This window comes from Podarcis pityusensis, assembly GCF_964106645.2.
Source record: "Podarcis pityusensis genome assembly, chromosome: 10".
Classification (NCBI taxonomy): Eukaryota; Metazoa; Chordata; class Lepidosauria; order Squamata; family Lacertidae; genus Podarcis; species Podarcis pityusensis.
Genome location: NC_138035.1, coordinates 51,666,466 through 51,686,795, shown reverse-complemented (window position 1 = coordinate 51,686,795; position 20,330 = coordinate 51,666,466). Strand labels below are relative to the sequence as shown.

At 40.8% G+C, this 20,330-nt stretch overlaps 1 long non-coding RNA gene across 1 annotated transcript in view; it reads right to left on the bottom strand.

Moving 5' to 3' along the window:
• Positions 1–18,281, bottom strand: part of LOC308486084 — an 80,489-nt gene extending 62,208 nt beyond the window's left edge. The window contains exons 1-2 of the long non-coding RNA XR_013990932.1: positions 18,222–18,281; positions 9,604–9,702 (exon numbers count right to left, since the gene is read on the bottom strand). This is a non-coding gene — a long non-coding RNA (uncharacterized lncRNA). The remainder of the gene's footprint in view (positions 1–9,603; positions 9,703–18,221) is intronic.
• Positions 18,282–20,330: the final 2,049 nt, after the last annotated feature.

Sequence of the window (20,330 nt, the reverse complement as noted above, 5' to 3'; positions counted from 1 at the left end):
ACCTTATTAGATTACTGTGCCAGCCTTAGGCATCAGTAGTTCTTATGGTAATTGAGGCCTCCCAGTGTCAGAGTTCCAACATTACGGTTCCTCATTTTCAACTACAGACAGCGGGGGTGCGGGGACACACACAACCCACATAAAACACCCAGATTTCCTGACAATTGTTCTTTATTTTCTCACTCCCTTTTGGAAACTATGCTAAAATACTGCCTGGCATCATCTTTTGACAGATCATAATTGCCTAGAGCAACCCCCTCTACCTGTGCATATTAATCATTTCCAATAACTCAAACAGTGAGTTATGGAAATAATAAAAAAGATAGGGAGATTTGCATGAGGGAAGGGGAAACTGCAAAGCCCAAGCTGGATAAATTGATTGAAAAGCAAGGACAAGCCTGCCTGCTGTTTTTCCTCCCAGGTCACATTGCATCAGGTATTCAGAGAACAGGTCACTGGCAGAATATTTTGCTAAGAAATGCAAGTTATTAGCTCGGTGAGGCTGCAACTTCAGATAACCTGGGCGCACCTTTGCAGGGAAAGGAAAGTATGCACTGCTTGGGCACTCTCTGAATGTAGAGCAGACCCTCCAAATGTCTCTACCTGTATTTTCCAAGGACATTTCTGAATTTACAGAAGTCATCCCTGTTTCAGTTTTGATCCTGAATGTCCTTCTTTTCCTTAGGACGTCTCTTTTTTCAACGGAAAAGTATTGGAGGGTATAGAGTTATGCAACGCTGCCGAGCCAAGAATATAAGTAACTACACAACCTTTAGAAGACATCTGAAGGCAGCCCTGTACAGTATAGGAAAGTTTTAAAATGTTTAATGTTTTATTATGCTTTTTATGTTGGAATAGCGTGTCCCTATTTTCACTGGACAAATGTTGGAGGCTATGGAGGTTTATATGGTATATAAGCTATGGCTTATAAACATTGCAATTAACTAAAGAAAGAAAAAGAAAATTGCCTTACCAGGAACAGACATTTCATTTTTATTTTGTTAGATGTAAATCCCACCTTCCCTCCCAGCCCATTTGAATCCTGACAACAACCCTGTGAGGTAGGTGAAGCTGAGAGGAAGTGATTATCCTAGGATTTGCCCAATGAACTTCATGGCTGTGTTGGAGGGCGTTTGAATTTGGGTGCCCACGGTTTAACAACCTAACTACTTCCTGCTACTGTCTCTCCTGTCATGTGAAATGAATTTATGAAGAGTTGGCTTTCATCAGCTTATCCCTCTTGTCTTGATTCTGCTTAAAATATGCGAGCTTCCATCATGCAAATATACAACATTCTGCTTGGATCTGTGCTTGGGAAGCAAGGCATTTCTTGCATGACAGAACACAATTCTTTTCAATATAAGAAAAAGAAGAAGAATGCTTGATATTTACCATTCCAGCTGCAGCCTATGGGAGCTTGCCCCTTTGTTCATGGGCATCTTGTGCTATTTAGATGTTCATTTTCCTCCATGCTTATATTAAAATTCACATCACATCACATGAAAAATATGATCGCCTCAGTCTGATGTGTTTATTCTGCACAGTTTTGGTAGCACTTATCTCCCCGCCATCAATACTGCTACAATCTCACACCAAGTCATCATACTGTTCTGTTTTGGTGAGATTCCTTCCATCAGCGAAGCTAATTTAATAATGTTTTCACTGACGGGCAAAAAGCCTGCTAAGCTAAGCCTCTATTACCTTTTCTATTTTTCTTCATGCTCTTTTGCCTGCTTATCCCTTTTCTATTATGAGTGAAAACAGGTAGTTTACTTCTTTTTGGTGGACACCACAGTCCTTCGTTGCTATTTGCCTCCTGTACTTTCCAGGATTTCTATCCCCTCCCTCTCAGTTTGCGGCTTTTATTTATTGCAATAGTCCAGGAGGAAAAAATAGTAATAATTGCAGGCAGGCTACACTATGGGCCTAATGAACGTTATGTTTGTGAAGAATGGAGCTCTGATTCTGTGGCACACTTCAGTAAATTATACAAATTAAATATTCATTACTTAGTACTTCATTAGTTCACATTTGGAACACTTTTTCTTCATTATAATAGCCCAAGGAAAGACTTCTTTCCTCTTAAAAAAATAATAAAAATAAAGCCACTTCATTCCATTATTTTTCAGAAACTCTTTAGTTACCGGGATAGGACAAAGTTGTATTTCTTACATTGCTAGCCAGAGCATCCTTTTTTAGGTTTGCTTTTTTAGGTTGAATATGTATTATTTCACAAAACTAAAATGTGAGCAGTTCCTATTTCAGCTGCTGACAGAGCTAAATATTTATATACTCACTCCTCATTTTAACTATGGATTTGCTTATACACTTAATCAGTGTTCAAAAAACGGAATATTTAGCTAGCTTGGGATCTATTGGCCAATATGAATAAAAAATGGATTTCTGGATTATCTCACTTGTAAATTCCTATACATACCCCTTTTGCATCATAGCATTAACCAGGTTTGTCATTATACGTCTGCACCAATGATAGCCATGGTTTGGTTGTAACTTAGTATTTGAAATTATAGGTTCAAAGTTGATAAGACATCATAGGTGACAAAAACACCTGTGTAGCCTTACATATAACTGGCTTCAGTTGAGTCTTAATGACAAACCATGGTTGTATGTGTTAGAGAAGCGAGGTCAGTGAGGGGGAAAAAACCTGACTATTCCAATTTATAATGAGGGTAAAATAACCTAGCACAATAGCTTCTGGATCTATTTGTCTGAACTTTGACAAGTTTAGTATCCAGGGGGCACTTTCCTCATGTTCCCATTTTTCACACCAATTGCCCACAAAAAAACTAGGGGAGGGAATGTGCTTACTAACCCTCACCCCAATTGTAAAGTCTGCCCTTGTGGAGAACCACTGTACCCATCTTTCTGAAATTTGCCAAGCTTCATCCCATCAGAAGGGTTGGCTTTGCAGAAATCACAAAGTTTAACAGACAGACACATATCTACTGAGAAATATTCCAGGCAAATTGTTGGCCCCTGAACATGAAAAAGAAGTGAGCATCACAAGCCTGCAGCCTTATACTCTCATTGCCCAGTGGCAAGATTAGCTCATCTCACAGCTTATGCTCTTTCTGGTTTTGCTAATAAAGTCCAGAAAAATGAAAGTGGGGACTTTAAAGTTTCCTGCATGAAAGCCTTTGACTGGATCTGCCTAATACATATTTCTAAAGTTTTTTATTAATGTAAAATCAAAAGTATACTCTGGAGAAGCTCCTTTGCTTGCAAAAATCACCCACAGGAAAGAAAGGCTATATAGTCATTCTTAGGTTCCCCATTGTAATCACTGGGGTGTGTATGAGAGAGAGAGAGAGAGACCTTCTGATTTAACAGATCAGATCAAAACACACATAACAAATTGTATTGGACACTGAGCAGATCCAAAATAGATCTGACTGCTTCCAAACGTTACGGATACAAGGTGAATGTTGTAGTCACTGAACACCCGTTTTATTGCAAAGATTCAAGTCTTCAGGCATTCTATTCACTTGTAAAAGCAACACACAAACAGAGAGAGTGGATATGAGTGTCTTAATCTGTTGTCCTGTTACTTTCCATGAGTTGGAGTGTGAACTTCTGAAGAGGAGAGCCTTCACAAGCACAGGAGGTTTCCTATCTCAGGAGATCCAAAGTCATTGTATGGTGTCCTTATTCTACTAGGTGGGTTGGGGTCAGATGAAGCCTTGGCTTGCAAGTTCACACTCAAATTTGTGTGGACTGATTTCAGAGCTTAGCATACCTCTCCCTCCTCAATATGTTGCTTTTATGCGTGAGTAAAATGCCTGAAGAGCATGTATGTACTTCACTGATATATAATTACTTTTGAATGAGAATTCATTGTATTAATTTACAGTATGCATGTACGTATCAAGCAACAGAAGGTTAACGTCTGTATCCTTTACCTGAATAGTTTTCCAACATTAGCTGTTTTATGATTAGTGTGTTCGTATTCCCATAGCTCACTGGTTGACCATTATTGTAGAGAAAAAGCTTTGTGATCAAGTGACAAAGTTGTATATTTAATGCCTGAAACATGTAAAAATTTTGCTGGTAAGCATAGAGTGCAAATTAAGCGAGTCCCAGTCTGTAAATAAGACCCTTTGATTATACAGACATTAACATATGAAATTAATATCTTTGAAGAAGTTACACAGCTTGAGGCAAAAACTCAGGGTGGTTAACAAAGCCCCTCGTGTACACTATCCAGTGATAAGCCTTGTGTCATCAAATATTTTTATTTCATACAAGATGCCCACGTTGTAAAAAGCAGTTATAACCATAAGCTCCAGCTATGATCACTATAAAGAAAATCAATATTAAATAAAAGCATTAAATAATGCAGCATTTATCTTTTTGCTCATGTCGCTCGTTTATTGATATTTTTTTTAACATAACCGCCTCCTTCCAACATGCACAATAGCTGCAACCCAACCTTACGGACAATAAACATGTCCAGGAAAGAAAACTCAGCAGATATTTAAGCCTTTTGGTGAATGATGATCCATTGGTTTTTCACCTTAACAAAAACACCCAACTGCAAAAATAAGAGGGCTTTTTATTCTTCCCCAAGAAAAGGAAGATGACAGGGAAAACAGATGGAAGCAGATCACAGATACACCTGCATGTGCAGCCACAGGGTTATGGGCACATCCAGGCACTCATAAGGATTCGTGCAATGACACATCATGTGCAGTGACCCTAATTTTGATACTATGAATATAAAAGTCCCACATTTTTTGTTAAAAATTAATAACCCTAATACTAAAGGCATGTGCTATACAATGATTTTTTTTTTGGTCAACCTTGAAATGATGGCATCCAAGTTAGACTTCCTGTTTTCTAAAGAACCATGCCCACTCCATGTTTTTGAAGGTATTTTCATTCTGTTCACTTTTTTCTGAGTTGAACCTGAGTATAGCTCCGTGGTTGATAGGTGTTCTGTGTTGATCCTGAGCAGGCAGCAGACTGTGTCGATAGGATGCCTGCAGTTACTGAGGTCAGACTACAGAAAGCCACATGTTTTAGATCATGGGTGCAGAATGAGTTGAGCCGTGAGGTGCAGAAGGGCCAAACTGCTCTATGTTGTTAGGTACAGTGGACTGCAGATTTATAAAGAACTGAACATCAACCTTGGGCTATTTGCATCTCTAAATTCTACCATGTGAAATACAGAACTGAGATTACGAGAGCCACCTGTTACTGTCAGCATATCATACTATTTTAGGGAAAAAATCCTAACAGAATTGAAGAGCACTTCGGGTTGTGATGGACAGCTCTGAAAATCTTATCAGATTTTCTCAACCTTGGGTCCCCAGATGTTGTTGAACTACAACTCCCATTATCCTTAGCTAGCAAGGCCAGAGCTCAGGGATGATGGGAGTTGTAGTCCAACAACATCTGGGGACCCAAGGTTGAGAAACACTGCATGTGAAGCTGAGGGGGGAAAGCAAATTCTGCACTGGGGATGAAAAGAAAACTGCCAGTACTGTGATGCATACAAATGTGTGATATAGCCAGTGCTATTTTTCTAGAAAAAGAGGTGTCAGAACTCACTATGAACGCCTTCCTTGTTCTCTTAGAATGGCAATGGTGCCCACCTGAGAGGTGCCGGAACTTAGCAGTAGACCACTTCTGCACATGCGCAGAAGCGGTCCTCAGGTTGCAGAAACCTCAGGATCCGACCGAACCTCCAGAACAGATCCCGTCCACAACCGGAGGTACCATTGTATTCCTGACCACTGTAATGTGGAGGGGCCTAGTCCATGTTTTGTGTTTATGTGTTCTAGTTCACCAGGGTCAGGAGCAGTTCCAGTCCAGATCTAACACACAAGCTCTGGAAAGCAGGTCAAAATGGAACTGAGAACATAGATTTCAGGTGGCTTTTCATCATGCCCAATATTTGCTTCAGTTTATAAATAGAATATTTTGGTCACCATCCTTTGTGCCAAGAGTACATCTTACAATTGTGATGAGAGACTTCTGGATACTGGCTGACGACTATTTCACAGGCAAAAACCTCTGAATGCCTGTTGATAGTGTAAGTGTGTGAGTGTTGTTACTTCACCTTCCTGCTATGTTTAAAACTGAAAAGAGAAAACTAGACCTACTATGGCTGCTCTCCCAACCTTTCCTCATTTGTTGCTCATGATTCCCATACAACTGTGGGGGTAAATGAATGACTAGAAATTTTCTTCTGTGCTATGGAGATAGACCACAGTATTAAAAAGTGTGTACTTTTTCTGCACTAAGCTGGAGAACAAGTGTTTGATAGCTTTACCAGCTGCAGGAGGTGATTATGATTATCAGTGTAAAGGAGGCACTGACAAAGCATTTTTCTCCAAAGAAAAATATTGATTTTGAGGTTATAAGTTCCACCAGGCCAGGCAAAAGCTGGAGGAACGTATGGATGAGTTTCATGCACGTTTGAGAAGCCTAGCTGCTTCCCGTGAATTCAAATATTGACAGCGAGACACAAGCTCAGATATTTCAAGGATGCCCCAGGAACATAATTTCTAGGGATTGAAATTTGCTCCTCCCTAAACTGCTACACACTGCTTGCACTTACGTGAAGGCAGAGGTACACACTCAACAAATGGATGCCTGCCCAGCAAAAATGACGAGTAAGCTTCTGATGGGGAAACCCTGGCTTCAGCCCTGCCTCTCCCCGACAATATCCTCATTGAGCAGACAAAAGAAGTATTTGTTGTAAATGTGTCAAGCTGTGGCAGATCACAAAGATCACCATCTCAGAAATTTATCAGGCCATCTCACTACAGGAATCCAAAGGCACAGAAGGCTGCTAATGCAATTGATGCAGATCATCACTCTGCAAATAACACTGGATCATTTTCAGAATGAGCTGATCTTTTGGTCACTGATGACCTCAGTGGTCCATATGTTTGTACTCTATCCCCAGTGCAAGGCACAAACCAGGCACAATGTTTCAGCATGACATAAAATTCTCATTTATGGGTATCATATAGAGACTCTCATGCTTTGTGACAATCACATACAGTGGTGCCTCGCAAGACGAAATTAATCCGTTCCGCGAGTCTCTTCATCTTGTGGTTTTTTCGTCTTGCGAAGCACGGCTATTAGCGGCTTAGCGGCTATTAGCGGCTTAGCGGCTATTAACGGCTTAGTGGCTTTAAGAAAAAGGAAACGAACTCGCAAGACGTTTCGTCTTGCGAAGCAAGCCCATAGGGAAATTCGTCTTGCGGAACGACTCAAAAAACGGAAAACTCTTTCGTCTAGCGAGTTTTTCGTCTTGCAAGGCATTCGTCTTGCGGGGCACCACTGTATCTTACAACCACAGAGCACTAAATAAATCAAGTCAGTTTGGCTTAGATAGCTGTTGTCCCACACCTCAGCTGCCTACCCACCATACCTTTAAAGCACATGACTTCCCTCAGGAACTGTAGTTTGTTAAGGGTGCTGGGAAATGTAGCTGTGTGAGGGGTAAACTAGAGTTCTCATTATTCTTTGGGGGAAATCATGTGCTTTAAATATATGGTGCATGTAGCCTTAAAGTCAAAAATAGGGTTGCCGGATTTCAAGAAGTAAAAAATAAAAAGCCTGGACATTGTGCCAATTTCCTGAAATTCCCCTGGACACTAATTCCATCATTGGAATATCCAGACATATGGCAACCCTACCCAGAATGAATTTCCTGGATACCTATTTGACAACCCTACATGAGACTTTAGTAGTCACTTCTTAGATTTTTAAAGGGAAGGTACAAAAATGTAAAGGAACACATAAGAAGCAAATATGGACAAAAAACCCCTCTAAAAATTTATAATGCAATCTTTGTCACCAAACAGGAGCACAACAAACACTGCAACTATTATTATTCCAAACTAAGGGCAGAAAAATACAACAAAAAAGTCCTCATGTCAATGAAAGATGGTCTGATAAGGTTCCTACCACAAACACAAAGCCCGTTTTATGTAGATCAGATTTGCAGCTAATTTATATTTCATGCTGTTTAACAGGTGACATCTAATGAGAATTATTCACTTCTCTCTCTTTTTACTGTACCTTATCAGGGGCTGCTAATAACAAGCCTTCCTGTTTTGCATGCAAGTTGCATCTTTTCATGAAATTTTCAGCAGCCTATGACTTACTAAATAAAGCTGTCACTCAATCCTCATTTTCCCTCTGAGTGCAAGGAATCAAAATGGACACTGAATTAATACTCAGTATTGTCTTTGTTTCACGAGGCCTCCACAAGAGCTTTGTTCTGTCACCTTTAATGCACTCTCCTGGAAGGACTTGCAATCTGATTTCCTATCAGATGCACAAAGAGCTGAATATTACAAAGCTGATGCTGGGCTCAATCTAATTTATGTCTTTGAAATCTCTTGCAGGTGTGGGAAGCAGTTAGTTGGGAGTCTTTAATGGAGATTTCCACATGCTCTTTTTTCCCCCTCCTGTAGAGGAACTTGAATTAGCACACATTTATCTTATTTCTTGAAATTAAAACATAATAAGTGAAGAAGAGATTACGCTGCATTCATTTAGTACTGGCGCTATTAGGGCTCCCTTCTCCCAGTAGTCAAATACGGGAAGCAAAAGGCAAACAGTTCAATCATGAGCACATTTACTCAGAAGGAAAGTCTCACTAGGTTTAATGGAACTTACTACGTGTTAAGTGGGTGGATTGTTTTCAGTCACATTGACTTAACGGTGTACAGACCTCCCCACACTTACGTGGAATTGACTTGTATGCACGCAGCGCTGGGAAATAAATAATTCAACTCAAAGTCGGAAATGGCGGGAGAGAGCTGGAGAGTCCTCATGGCTCATGAGCAGACCCTCCATGGAGTCCAAAGAGTACGTCAATGAGGGCAGAGGAAGCCCCAAAGTGACCAGAGATGCAGTGGGGCTTTGTTTACGCTGCTCAGCCTCCCCGCCTAACAGCTGATGTGCAGGGAAGCACAGCAGCAATAGCCAATTCCCCACATGTCCTCCAGCCTCCTGCCAGCTCCAGAGTTTCAGTTCTAGCTGTGGATATTTTTGGATACAGTATTTTTGGTGTGGATTGAAGAGAGAGCAGCGTAGAAGACATTGAAAGGGTGCTTGGAGGATGCACCCCACTTTACACAATTTTACTTATGCACAAGGGCCCCACAACGTAGCCCCCTTAAGTGGGGAGGGGTCGCCTGTGCTGTCCTTAACAGTCCAGCATCTAGAACCGTTAGTCTTACCTTGGCCTAGGAAAATACTGTGCTAAGGAGCTTAACAGAACCTCGCTAATAAACAAACCGTCGTCACCCAGATCTGCGAGTCCTGTTCAGGTTCTCACTCGGCTGGGAGTGTCAGCTTTGCTCCCAATATCTCTTCACTCATTTGACCTGACTGTACCAGCTTTCCCACGCTGGGCAAGAAGGTCTGAAGGGGGTTTCTATGATTATTTGTCTGAACAGCCTCCTTGTAATTGGGTTTCCAATCATGAGGGGTCTTCAAAGCACGTTCAGTTAAATATGCTCAATGTGGGAAGGGCAGTGCTGGGTATGAGGCTGGTCTATGAGGTTGCTGAACTGTTTTCATTCTATGTGTGGTGGCTCCAACATGCACACCTACCTCTCCTTTCTGTAGGGCTGTCTCTGTGTCAGTAAAGAGCTTCAAGGTTCCTTCTTCCACTGAACTGAATTCGGAATTCTTTTTGTGCAGTAACTCCATCTGAACATGAGAACATAAATGGAACCATGGATCAGAATACTGATTCACATGCTGAATGGCCAGAGGGATGCTCTGAGTCAGGCACACAACGTCTAGTGCGATTTGTGCACAACTGTGAAACAAAACTGGAAAATACTATATAAGCCTCATTTGGAAAATAAATTGATATGCAAATCAGAGTAACCTGTCAGCTTTTTTTAGAGCTATTATTTTTGAAGAACAAAATTATAAATTTACAACTTGCATTGTCTGGAATATTGCTAATACTGGACGCTTTTTAGAAATGTTTTCCTTTGTTAAATCAGTAAAGTGAGATGGTAATAACAATTACTTCAAAACAACTTCAACAGTTCCATCTTATGCATGCCTGCCCAGAAGTAAACCCCAGTGACAGTACAGGACTACAGGCTAATATTGGCTTTCATTATAAACCACACAGAGCTTACTTCTCTTCTAATGCCAAAGAATGGTTGACAGCATCAAAGGGAAGACCCTCCAAGGGTCCCTATATACCAGGGATGTCCGTGATTTAGAGAAGCTGTCCCAGTTTTTGTTTTGATCCTGGAATATCCCGCTTTTTCTTAGGATGTCCCTATTTCCATTGGAGAAATGATGGCGGGTATGGAGTTATCCAACCCCCAAGCCATCTGAAGACAATCCTGTATATGGAAGGTTTTTTTTTAATGTTTAATGTTTTATTATGGTTTTTATGTCTGTTGGAAGCTGCCCAGAGTGCTAGGGCAACCCAATAAGATGTGTGGGATATAAATAGTAAAATTATCATCATGGAATGGGACGTCCCTACTTTCATCGGATAGATGTTGGAGATTGTGAAAGGGCTGTTGAGTGTTGCCCTCACAGGGTAGCTTTCAGTGAAGTATAATACTGAGTCTTAATAGATAATGCCAAGAGTACTCCTAACTTGTGTTTATGCCAAAGGGAGGAGATACCCCAGATCTATGGAGCAACCACCAGATCTATCACTCTATTTCGCTGTAGCCACGACAGGAGGTGCAGCACAGCAGTTTTTTCCTCCCACTGACTGCTAGAGTTGCACCATTTCTGTCTGCATGTCTGAGAAATGGAGAGAGGCTTTAGATGTGCTGCATCCATGCCCACCTTATTTCTCTCCTGTTTTGCAGGCAGAATATCTAAGGCAATGGAACGTTCTACTGGCACACTGGGAAAATGCCCACCATGTAACGAGCATTCTGCCATCAGCCCTAACACCACCTCCTAAAGCACCCTCAGCTGTAAGGTTGAGATTGCTGTGTGTTTGTGTGTGTGTCTTCTATAGTGCTGTACTTCCAAAGAAAGAAATTGAAGATGTTCACAAATTCACATATAGAGGGAAAATCCAAGCTGTCTTTCAGACCCATCTGAAAACTAAATTGGCAAGCTTTCTCCCTGACACCAGCCATGTTTAAGCGGCATGCAGCCAGAGACTGCATTTAACAATATAAAAATAATTCTCCATAGCTTACTGAGGTAGCACACACAAATATATATGAGTAATGCCCCAACGTTGCTAGTGAACAAGGCACTTAATAAAAGCCAAACAACTGTCACACATAGGTTAGAAGGTCATTTCTCACACATAAGATAAACTAGAAATCCATCGAAAGGATGGAATCACAGAGAGTGTTGTGAAGTTTACTGGAAAATAAAAAATGAGTTTCACATGTTCTTTCATTTCCCAAGGGCACTTTGCTAAATATGTCCATATATTGGCATGCATAGTTCAGAGGGGGTGAAAAAGTATTCTTGTTTTTTCTTAAGAAAAAGAAGATGAATATGAGTATCTTGGGCACATAAAATATGCACCAGTTTCAGTCTTGTTGACTTGACCTTATAGTTTCAATTAAAATGCAGCAAGTGAGAGAAAGGAGAGATATTGGCACCAGTACGTTTCCGAGCACAATTCAAAGTGTTGGTGCTGACCTTTAAAGCCCTAAACGGCCTCGGTCCAGTATACCTGAAGGAGCGTCTCCACCTCCATCGTTCTACCCGGACACTGAGGTCCAGCACCGAGGGCCTTCTGGTGGTTCCCTCACTACGAGAAGCCAAGTTACAGGGAACCAGGCAGAGGGCCTTCTCGGTAGTGGCGCCCTCCCTGTGGAACGCCCTCCCACCAGATGTCAAAGAGAACAACAACTACCAGACTTTTAGAAGACATCTGAAGGCAGCCCTGTTTAGGGAAGCTTTTAATGTTTGATGTATCATTGTATTTTAATATTCTTTTGGAAGCCGCCCAGAGTGGCTGGGGAAACCCAGCCAGATGGGCGGGGTATAAATAATAAATTATTATTATTATTATTATTATTATTATTATTTGGCAAATACAGAGCACCATTTTTGCTTCTGCAGCATTACCCACATACATCCCATGTTTGTTGATGTACAGTAAAAGTCAGTGGAAATGCGTGAAACAGAAATGCCATCTGATTACAGTGGTGCCTCGCAAGACGAAATTAATTCGTTCCGCGAGTTTTTTCGTCTTGCGGTTTTCTTCGTCTTGCGAAGCACGGTGTCGGGAGAGTTTTGGAAAAGCTTCAAAAATCACCAAAGTCCTCAAAAACCTCAAAAAAGGCTACCACACCGCGTTCTATGAGTTGCTCCTCGAAGTCAAGTCGCAACTGTATTAACGGTTTTAAGAAAAAGGAAACAAACTTGCAAGACGTTTCCGTCTTGCGAAGCAAGCCCATAGGGAAAATCGTCTTGCAAAGCAACTCAAAAAACCAAAAACCCTTTCGTTTTGCAAGTTTTCCGTCTTGCGAGGCATTTGTCTTGCGAGGTACCACTGTATATATATGTATATGACTTAAATACATATTGTTGCACGACACTCCATTCTCCAAGTGGTGCAAGAATTTAGGGGTTCCAAGTGCACTTTACCCAGGGTTAGTGTTCCTTTTGGAAATGAGGTACAGTGAAGACCGTGGTATCTAAGAGTTATGGTTTATTTACACATACATAAAGCCTCAGCTCGCAAGGGAGGAGTTCGTGGCATTAACACTCCAAGAGGGTCTTGCTTCTCTCACAGTCAAGCTTTATCTGTTGAGGGAGGGGCCATGTTCATTTTACCTATCACACCAAGTTCCTTTCACCCTTTGTTGTCTTAATGGCTCATCACCCAGTTTATCACCTCAATACAAGAGGCTAGCCTGGCTCAATTGGGTTTTGACACTTGCTGATTCTAGGGGATTAGAAGTGTCTAGTACACAGCTTGATACACACGGGTCTGGCAGCCAGTTTTAACACCCCAAGCCTTGATTAAATTCTAACACTTACTGATTCCAGGAATTTAGAAATGTCTAGCACTCACAAACTCCTAACACTAATAAAATGCATTCCCCTCATCCTAAATTCCCCCCTGAAATTTACTATCCAATTGATGGGTTCTGAAAAGTGTACTCTGATTTTAGAATGATTTACGAGGGAGGAAATCCCATCTGTCATAATTTTAGTTCTTCCCCCGCCTCTTCACAGTGAGTGTTTTTGTGCGTAGTATTAGAAAAGAGACAGAACATATCTTTCCTGATGCCTCCCTGCTCGGTGAACCAGTCTGGCCTATCTGTTTCAGTGTCCCAGTGTTTTTCTCCTTAAGTTCAGAGGCTTGATGTTGTCTGGTGGAAGGTCCTATCTCAGGCTAAAAAGTGAAGCAGGTGTTAAAGCAAGAGTCAGAAACAATAGAAGCAGCAGTCAAAATGGGAGTAGGGCAACTTTCTGGAGATATGAATTAGGTAGCTTAAACCAACCCATAAAGACTACCTCTCAAAGTAATGGCATCATACCAATGGAATGGGTGATTTTGCCTCTACTACCCACAATACTGACATCAATGTACAGTCTACCCTTGTTTTTCAACTTGAGTTCCAGCCAAAGGTGAAAAAGAAAGCATTTGGCCATTTAAGGGAGTTGTTTCAGAAGAAGTCAGCTGACATATAGTAGCACAAACTACTTTGGTTTGGGTTGGATGTTTCATTTTGGGAGCTTTGATTAAGTTGGCCTCTGCATTCTCCTCATAAGGGCATCTAAACAGGCTGCACAAAAAAGGGAAGACATTGGCTGAGCATCCTCAGCTTGAGACCATTAGCTCAGACCTGGTACTGCAGAGTTTTACCTAGGCCTGAAGGCCAAGAGAAAGCAAGGGGATGTAAGGTGACTGCAGGCACATATCATCATTCGAAGCAGCCAAAGATAGGCATTCATAGGGTTGCCACATTTAAAAAAGTAAAATTCCTGATACCTGCAAAGTTGTTGAGCTTTTTTAAAGAAACCCACCAATTTTTTAAAAGAGAAATCCATTTTTACACCCCAAAACCAAAACATGTCAGGAATTTTCCTGATGTATGTCAAGCCTAAGCATTCACATCAACTTCCATGATTTTTCAGACTGGCTCCAGCTGTTAATGGCTAAGAGCTCATCCCATTGATGAGTTTTGGTCCAATCTAGGCCACCTCAGCAGGGTATGTATTATGTTTTTTGTATATCTGCACATTGAAATATCAGGATAAGAACTGCTTAACTCCTTAGGGAAAAAAGTAAGGTCTCTTCAGCTGCAAAGTGCAAGATGCTGTTCAGTTGGGTTCAAGTCTTTCAGAGATCTAACTTTGCTAGCAAAATATGAGGCAATCCATTTCACGTCTGAGCTGCTAGTGCTTTTTTCACATAAGGGAGCCAGCTTGAGTTTCACTCTAGAGGGTGACAAAATTTTAATAAGCTGCCCTGGAACTTGGGAGTGTGGTAATAAGGGACATTTGTTATATTCTGTGGAGATGTCATGACTTGGCAAAAAGGGACATCCCTGTAGAATGAAGGACGGCTGGGAACCTTAAATTCCACAGCATATTTGGTCCTACTAAAATATAATGACTTTCAGCACCTTTAAGATCTGTGGCCTACATTTTTAAAGACCCCTTTGCCTGTTTCCCCAGAAAGTCAGCCATAAAACACAGGTGAGGTTTACCATGTTATATTTTCTGATCCTCAGAGAAAACAACCTTTCCTTTGCACATCTGTCTTTTGCTTACAGCTGTATAAACAAGGAGTCTGAAAGATGCAAATTTCACAGCTTTTGTTCCCTCGTACCACATACCTTTGAGATAATTGGCTATTTCTTTCATATATGCCAGCCACATTTCAATGCCTTATTGGAATCTACTTGTTTGAAATAATTACAAATCACCCCCCCCTTTAGCTAGAAAAAAGGCTCTGTGTGTATGTGTTCCCTGTCATGATCTCCCTCTCTTCTTCTTTTGTGCAAATTAGGGCTTCATACTGATAAGTTGCTTTATGAAGGGTCTGTATGACATGTAATTTAGGTATGTGGTAGAAAGAGGCACTTGTTTCCTCCACCACACAAAAGGATTGATGAGCCAGTAAGTGTCTGAAGTAGGCCTTCAGTGGTATCCTCAGCACACTTTTATCTCCCTCCCAATCTTTCTATCCCAAGGGATTTTGAAGCATAACGAATAACCTGACACGGTTCCTTCTCTCTTTTTTTTTGCTAAGATTATGGGTAAGACTGAATACAATCTCACAAAATGACACTATGGGCATACTGGGGTGTATTACTTCTGTTTTAATCTAGTCTAGAGAATTAATACCCCCCCCCAAAAAAAAAAAATCCATGTTAAAAATTGATATTCCGCTTGCCATTTCCCTCCATTCAATTTGCATACAGCGAATGTGTAATTACAAATTTGTCCCTTGTGAAAATGGTTGAGGAGGCTTCAGAAAAGCTTCTCTTTCACCTGCGCCCTCACTGCCAACTTTCCTCCGTCACCCTATTTGTGGGCTTAAGGCTGCCTTCTCCTTATAGTGGTTATGTAGAGAAGCACCAAGCTTCATGTTTGAACAGTCTCTCATTTTTACATCTCCTCATGAGGTGATTTTAAAATGTGGTGCTACACCTCAGCTCAGTAAAATAAGGCTGCACTTCTACTTAGAATTCTATCCTATTGAACTCATTGGGGATACAGTGGTACCTCGGGTTACAAACACTTCAGGTTACAGACTCCGCTAACCCAGAAATAGTACCTCGGGTAAAGAACTCTGCTTCAGGATGAGAACCGAAATCGCACTGCAGCGGCAGCAGGAGGCCCCATTAGCTAAAGTAGTACCTCAGGTTAAGAACAGTTTCAGGTTAAGAATGGACCTCTGGAACGAATTAAGTCCTTAACCAGGGGTACCATTGTACTTACAAGCAGATGGGTATGCAGGGGCAGACTTTGGTCTTTAAAATTTCAGCAGCACCCTGTTCAAGGCCAAAATACGAACCCACCTCTCGCCCTCCGTTCTGCTTAATTCACTATGTCATAGTTGCGACACCATGCTGTGCTCCCTACACTCAGCACCCAGTGCAGCGGAACCAATCATACTGTCCTAAATCTGCCTCTGGTGTATGGCTTTGTTTTATAAAAGCTGGGTGGTCATTAAGATTGTGGTTATTCTCCCAGTATTTACCATACTAGCTGCTTATTTAAATGGGGAAGTCAGAGGGAAATGAAATACAGAAAATCAGCATTCCGTTTTCCTTTAAACCGCCCAGTTTACAATTCCCACTCCCAGTCGCAACTCGAGATAGCACTTCATGCTTTTAATTAAGCAGACTGTGGTCCATGAAAGCTTATGCTGTAGTATATTTGTGAGTGTACCAATAATCCTTTGGCATGTTACACTTTGATTAAACTTCTGAGGATTGCTCCTAAAGACAATTACGGTCAGCCAATACAGCATTTTCTAAGCAACAAACTTATTTTAACATTTATTATCCTTCTAGTCATTGCTTTGAGATGGGAGAGATGGCAGGTCAGCCCAGGCAGGTAAGCATTTTTTTGAATTATCTAATTAACCTTACTATATGTGTTCCTTTCCCATTGTGGGAATATTGCTTTTTCTCTGGGTTCCCTCAGGAGCTGGGAATTTTAGATACCAACCTGTGTGTTTCTAAACTGCAAATGTCATTCAAAGTCACATACATATCCCTCGTGTATGGGTGCAGAAAGGATAATTTAAAAGAATATTAAGCTTATAAAATTTCATGGCGGTGGAAAGCAAATTAAAAAATGAAAATAATGGCTACTTCTACGACCTTCTTTATCCAGTCACTCTGTAGTTGATGTGACACTGATATTCAATATATGGCCAATATAAATAGTAAATTGAAAGTGTATCAGAGAGAAAATTGTAATCATATTTATGAAGTATATCTATGCAAAAATGCAGCAAAGGAAAACACGGATTTGAAAAGAGAAGCGTTTTGGAAGTTACCTTCATAGTTCATATAGTCAGATGAGATAAATAGCATTCTATAAGCTTATTTATTATTCTTGGCTTTTCATATGAAAGCATTCAAAGATATTGTGTGATCCATTAGGCTTAGGTTGCTATTGTAATAAAATAATAATTTGTTCCAAAATTTAGCTATGGATTCATCCTTTACTGTACAGTTAAGCAAAGCAAAGCAAAGCAGGATGCTATAGTTACAATTTATTTATTTTTTTTGACATGTTAAGACTGCTTACCGTAACTCAGAAAGTGGTGGTGATTTCCCAGTGTGGTTTCCGGGTAGTGAAGAAGGAGCGCTATCAGCCCTCGTGGTTGGCCAATGTCAGTATTGGTGCTGGACAGCCGCAGGGACTGGCAGAATCGCCCACCAAAATTTAACATTTGTCTGTGCCAATTAGGGCACTGTTGGGTGAGTAATGCTCTGGTAGTAGACCTGGCAGAGCCAGTCTTCCATGGGGCCTGCCAGTCAGGCATAAAAGCTGGCTGTGCCTCCAGCAGACAGCACAGCCAGGAGGGTGTTTGTTTGTTTGTTTGTTACATGTTAAAACTTGAAGACACACAGCCTGTCCACAGCTAAGAAAGTTAAGGGCCTTATGGGTCCACTGGGTCTGGTCAGTGCCGAGATGTGAGATTGTATGGAAACCAAGTTCACAGAGTTGCAAACAGATCTCTTTTCTGGAAACAAGTAACATGGAAATTAGCACTGAACTTCTGCTGGGTTCCACTAGACTTCCAGAAGTGGTGTTTATGTCATGTGAAAGATCACATAGTGTGGAAATCAACAGTTAGGGAAACAGGAAGACTGAATAAAGTGCCTTCTGAATGGAGCCTGAATCTAAGTGAAATGGAAGTGCTGCTGGTAGTTCATAACTCACATCTGTTTTTGACTGCAGAGCACATGCCATAAAACAGAGTTGAGGAACCTGTGGTTCTTCAGATGTTGCTGGACTGCTGTTCCCATGATCCTTGACCCGTGGCGATGGTTAGCTGGGGCTGATGGAAGTTTCTCAGCCCTGTCCCTTATGATTAGACTGGAGTATGACTTTGTACATATGATGGCTTGATACAAAAGAGCTCTTGGCTCCTGAGTCTTTAATAAGTTGTGTAGAAGAGTGGATTTTAGGAGGCATTGTTGGCAGGGCAGCGGGGGGGGGGGATGAGGTTAAGCAATCAAAATGTAGATATATTTATGAAATAAATAAATAGTCATGCAAGCTACACTTACTGAAATTTCCCTTTCCACACAAGGGGCTGGAGTCCTGAGCTCTTTTGAAGATAATCAATACAGTGGTACCTCAGGTTAAGTACTTAATTCGTTCCGGAGGTCCGTTCTTAACCTAAAACTGTTCTTAACCTGAAGCACCACTTTAGCTAATGAGGCCTCCTGCTGCTGCCGTGCCACTGGAGCACGATTTCTGTTCTCATTCTGAAGCAAAGTTCTTAACCCGAGGTACTATTTCTGGGTTAGCGGAGTCTGTAACCTGAAGCATATGTAACCCGAGGTACCACTGTAGTGGAGGAAGAGATGGGGAAATACCCTCTGTATTGCATCCCATTGCTTCTCCAATGCTGCATTCAGAAGTGTGTAGCTTTAGTATCAGCAGAATGTGCTCATTTCCATCACCATCTGCAGCCAAAAGAATAACAAAGGAAGAAACTATTTGGGATAGGAAAATGGAGAAAGAGGGTAATATTTGAGAGAGGGTAGTATTTGTTTGCAGAGAGACCAGTAGGTCAGGGGAACAGAAAAACGGATGGATGGACCTGATAAGGAGTAGGAAATGGAAGGAACCAGTCCTTAATAGAGGGTAACAAAGTTTTAATCTGGAAACTTTAGGCATATAAAACAAATATCGTACCTCAGTGGATTAATTTCTCTTAAAACAGTCGTAGAACTATCAAACTCATCCTTAAGCTATATTAGCAAGTCAAACCTCATTTATTTCAGTATGGTTTGTTCTGGTTCTTTACTGTAAGGCACTAAAGCTTGGCTGAGAGAAGGGGAAATATATTCCATGAAACACATCATTAGCGCTATAAAATGGCCACAGGCCTTCTAGCAGATTCTGTACCACCACAAAAAAAACACGGGGATGTGTGGCCTTGTACTAGGTCCCTCACCAATGTATTTTTTAGAATGTTAGCAAGCTCTTATATTGTCTGATTTCCTTCAGCCAAGTATGAAGTTTACTCTGAATACTATAACAGAAGATTTACAACACAAGTGGCAGCAGCTGTGGCTCAAACAAATGGCAGAGGGGGGGAGTTAATTCCCTGAACTGATCCACATAAAAAGGCCGGTGTTCTTGTATCGCTTGGCGTCTGCATACAAAGAATCTCTTATAAATGTAAGACATAAAATATTATACCTGAGACAGTGGAATAGAAAATTAGGTCACCCTTGTACTTTAATTGCCATTACTCTTTTCCTTTCGATGGATACCACAGTTTTAAATGATAACATTTAAAATCAAATATTAAGAATGATTGCGATGTAATTGTTTCATTTCTTTCATGTTTGTACTCATTAAGGACTTAAGTGAGGTCATTTCTTTAAAAGAAACTGCTTTCAGGCAGCTTTGGTCCTATTAAGTGTTTTAAAAGATTAAATGCAGGAGGTCTGCTTTCTGAATACCAAGAAGGGGACTTGCTGGAGAAGCCGAAAAACAATTTCAAACATGGGAAATGTGGGCGAATTATTCTGTCTAGAACTAAAAGGAAGCCTATATTTATGGCACCTGATTTATTTGTTTGATATACAGCATTTGCTGGGCTTTATAATTTTTAAGATGTGTGAATAGGGTCACATTAGATATTACAGGCATAGTGAGGCTGTGATTTACAAGACTTCATATTGTGCCTATTGACCTTCTCAATAAGAAAGGTTGGTGGTTGTAAAAGCACTGGAAAATTAAACCCCTTGGAGTCAGTTTAATGTATTATAAACTCTTTTAACAACCAGCAAAATAGCCGTATCAACTTCTCCATCTGATTATTATCTTTCAGTTGTTGTTGCATTGTTGTTTTAAAAGTTTGGGTTTTTTTATAAAAAGTGTTGCTGTTTGTTTTACTTCCAAACAACAATTTGCCCTTCATAAAAACAGTGGCAAAGGGTTTTGGCTTGGAACTTGTTGATTCAAAGGTGGAGGTAAAGAAATAAGTGGAATGGGACAATTAAACCTCCTGTAGATCTCTTTCTCTTTCTCTCTCGTATCTCTTGGCTATGAAAGTAGGATATATATATATATATCTTTGTGTTGGGGTAAACACATTTATCTATTCTACTAAAAAAAAAAACAACCCAACGTATTAGCAGATGTACAGTTGGAAGTAA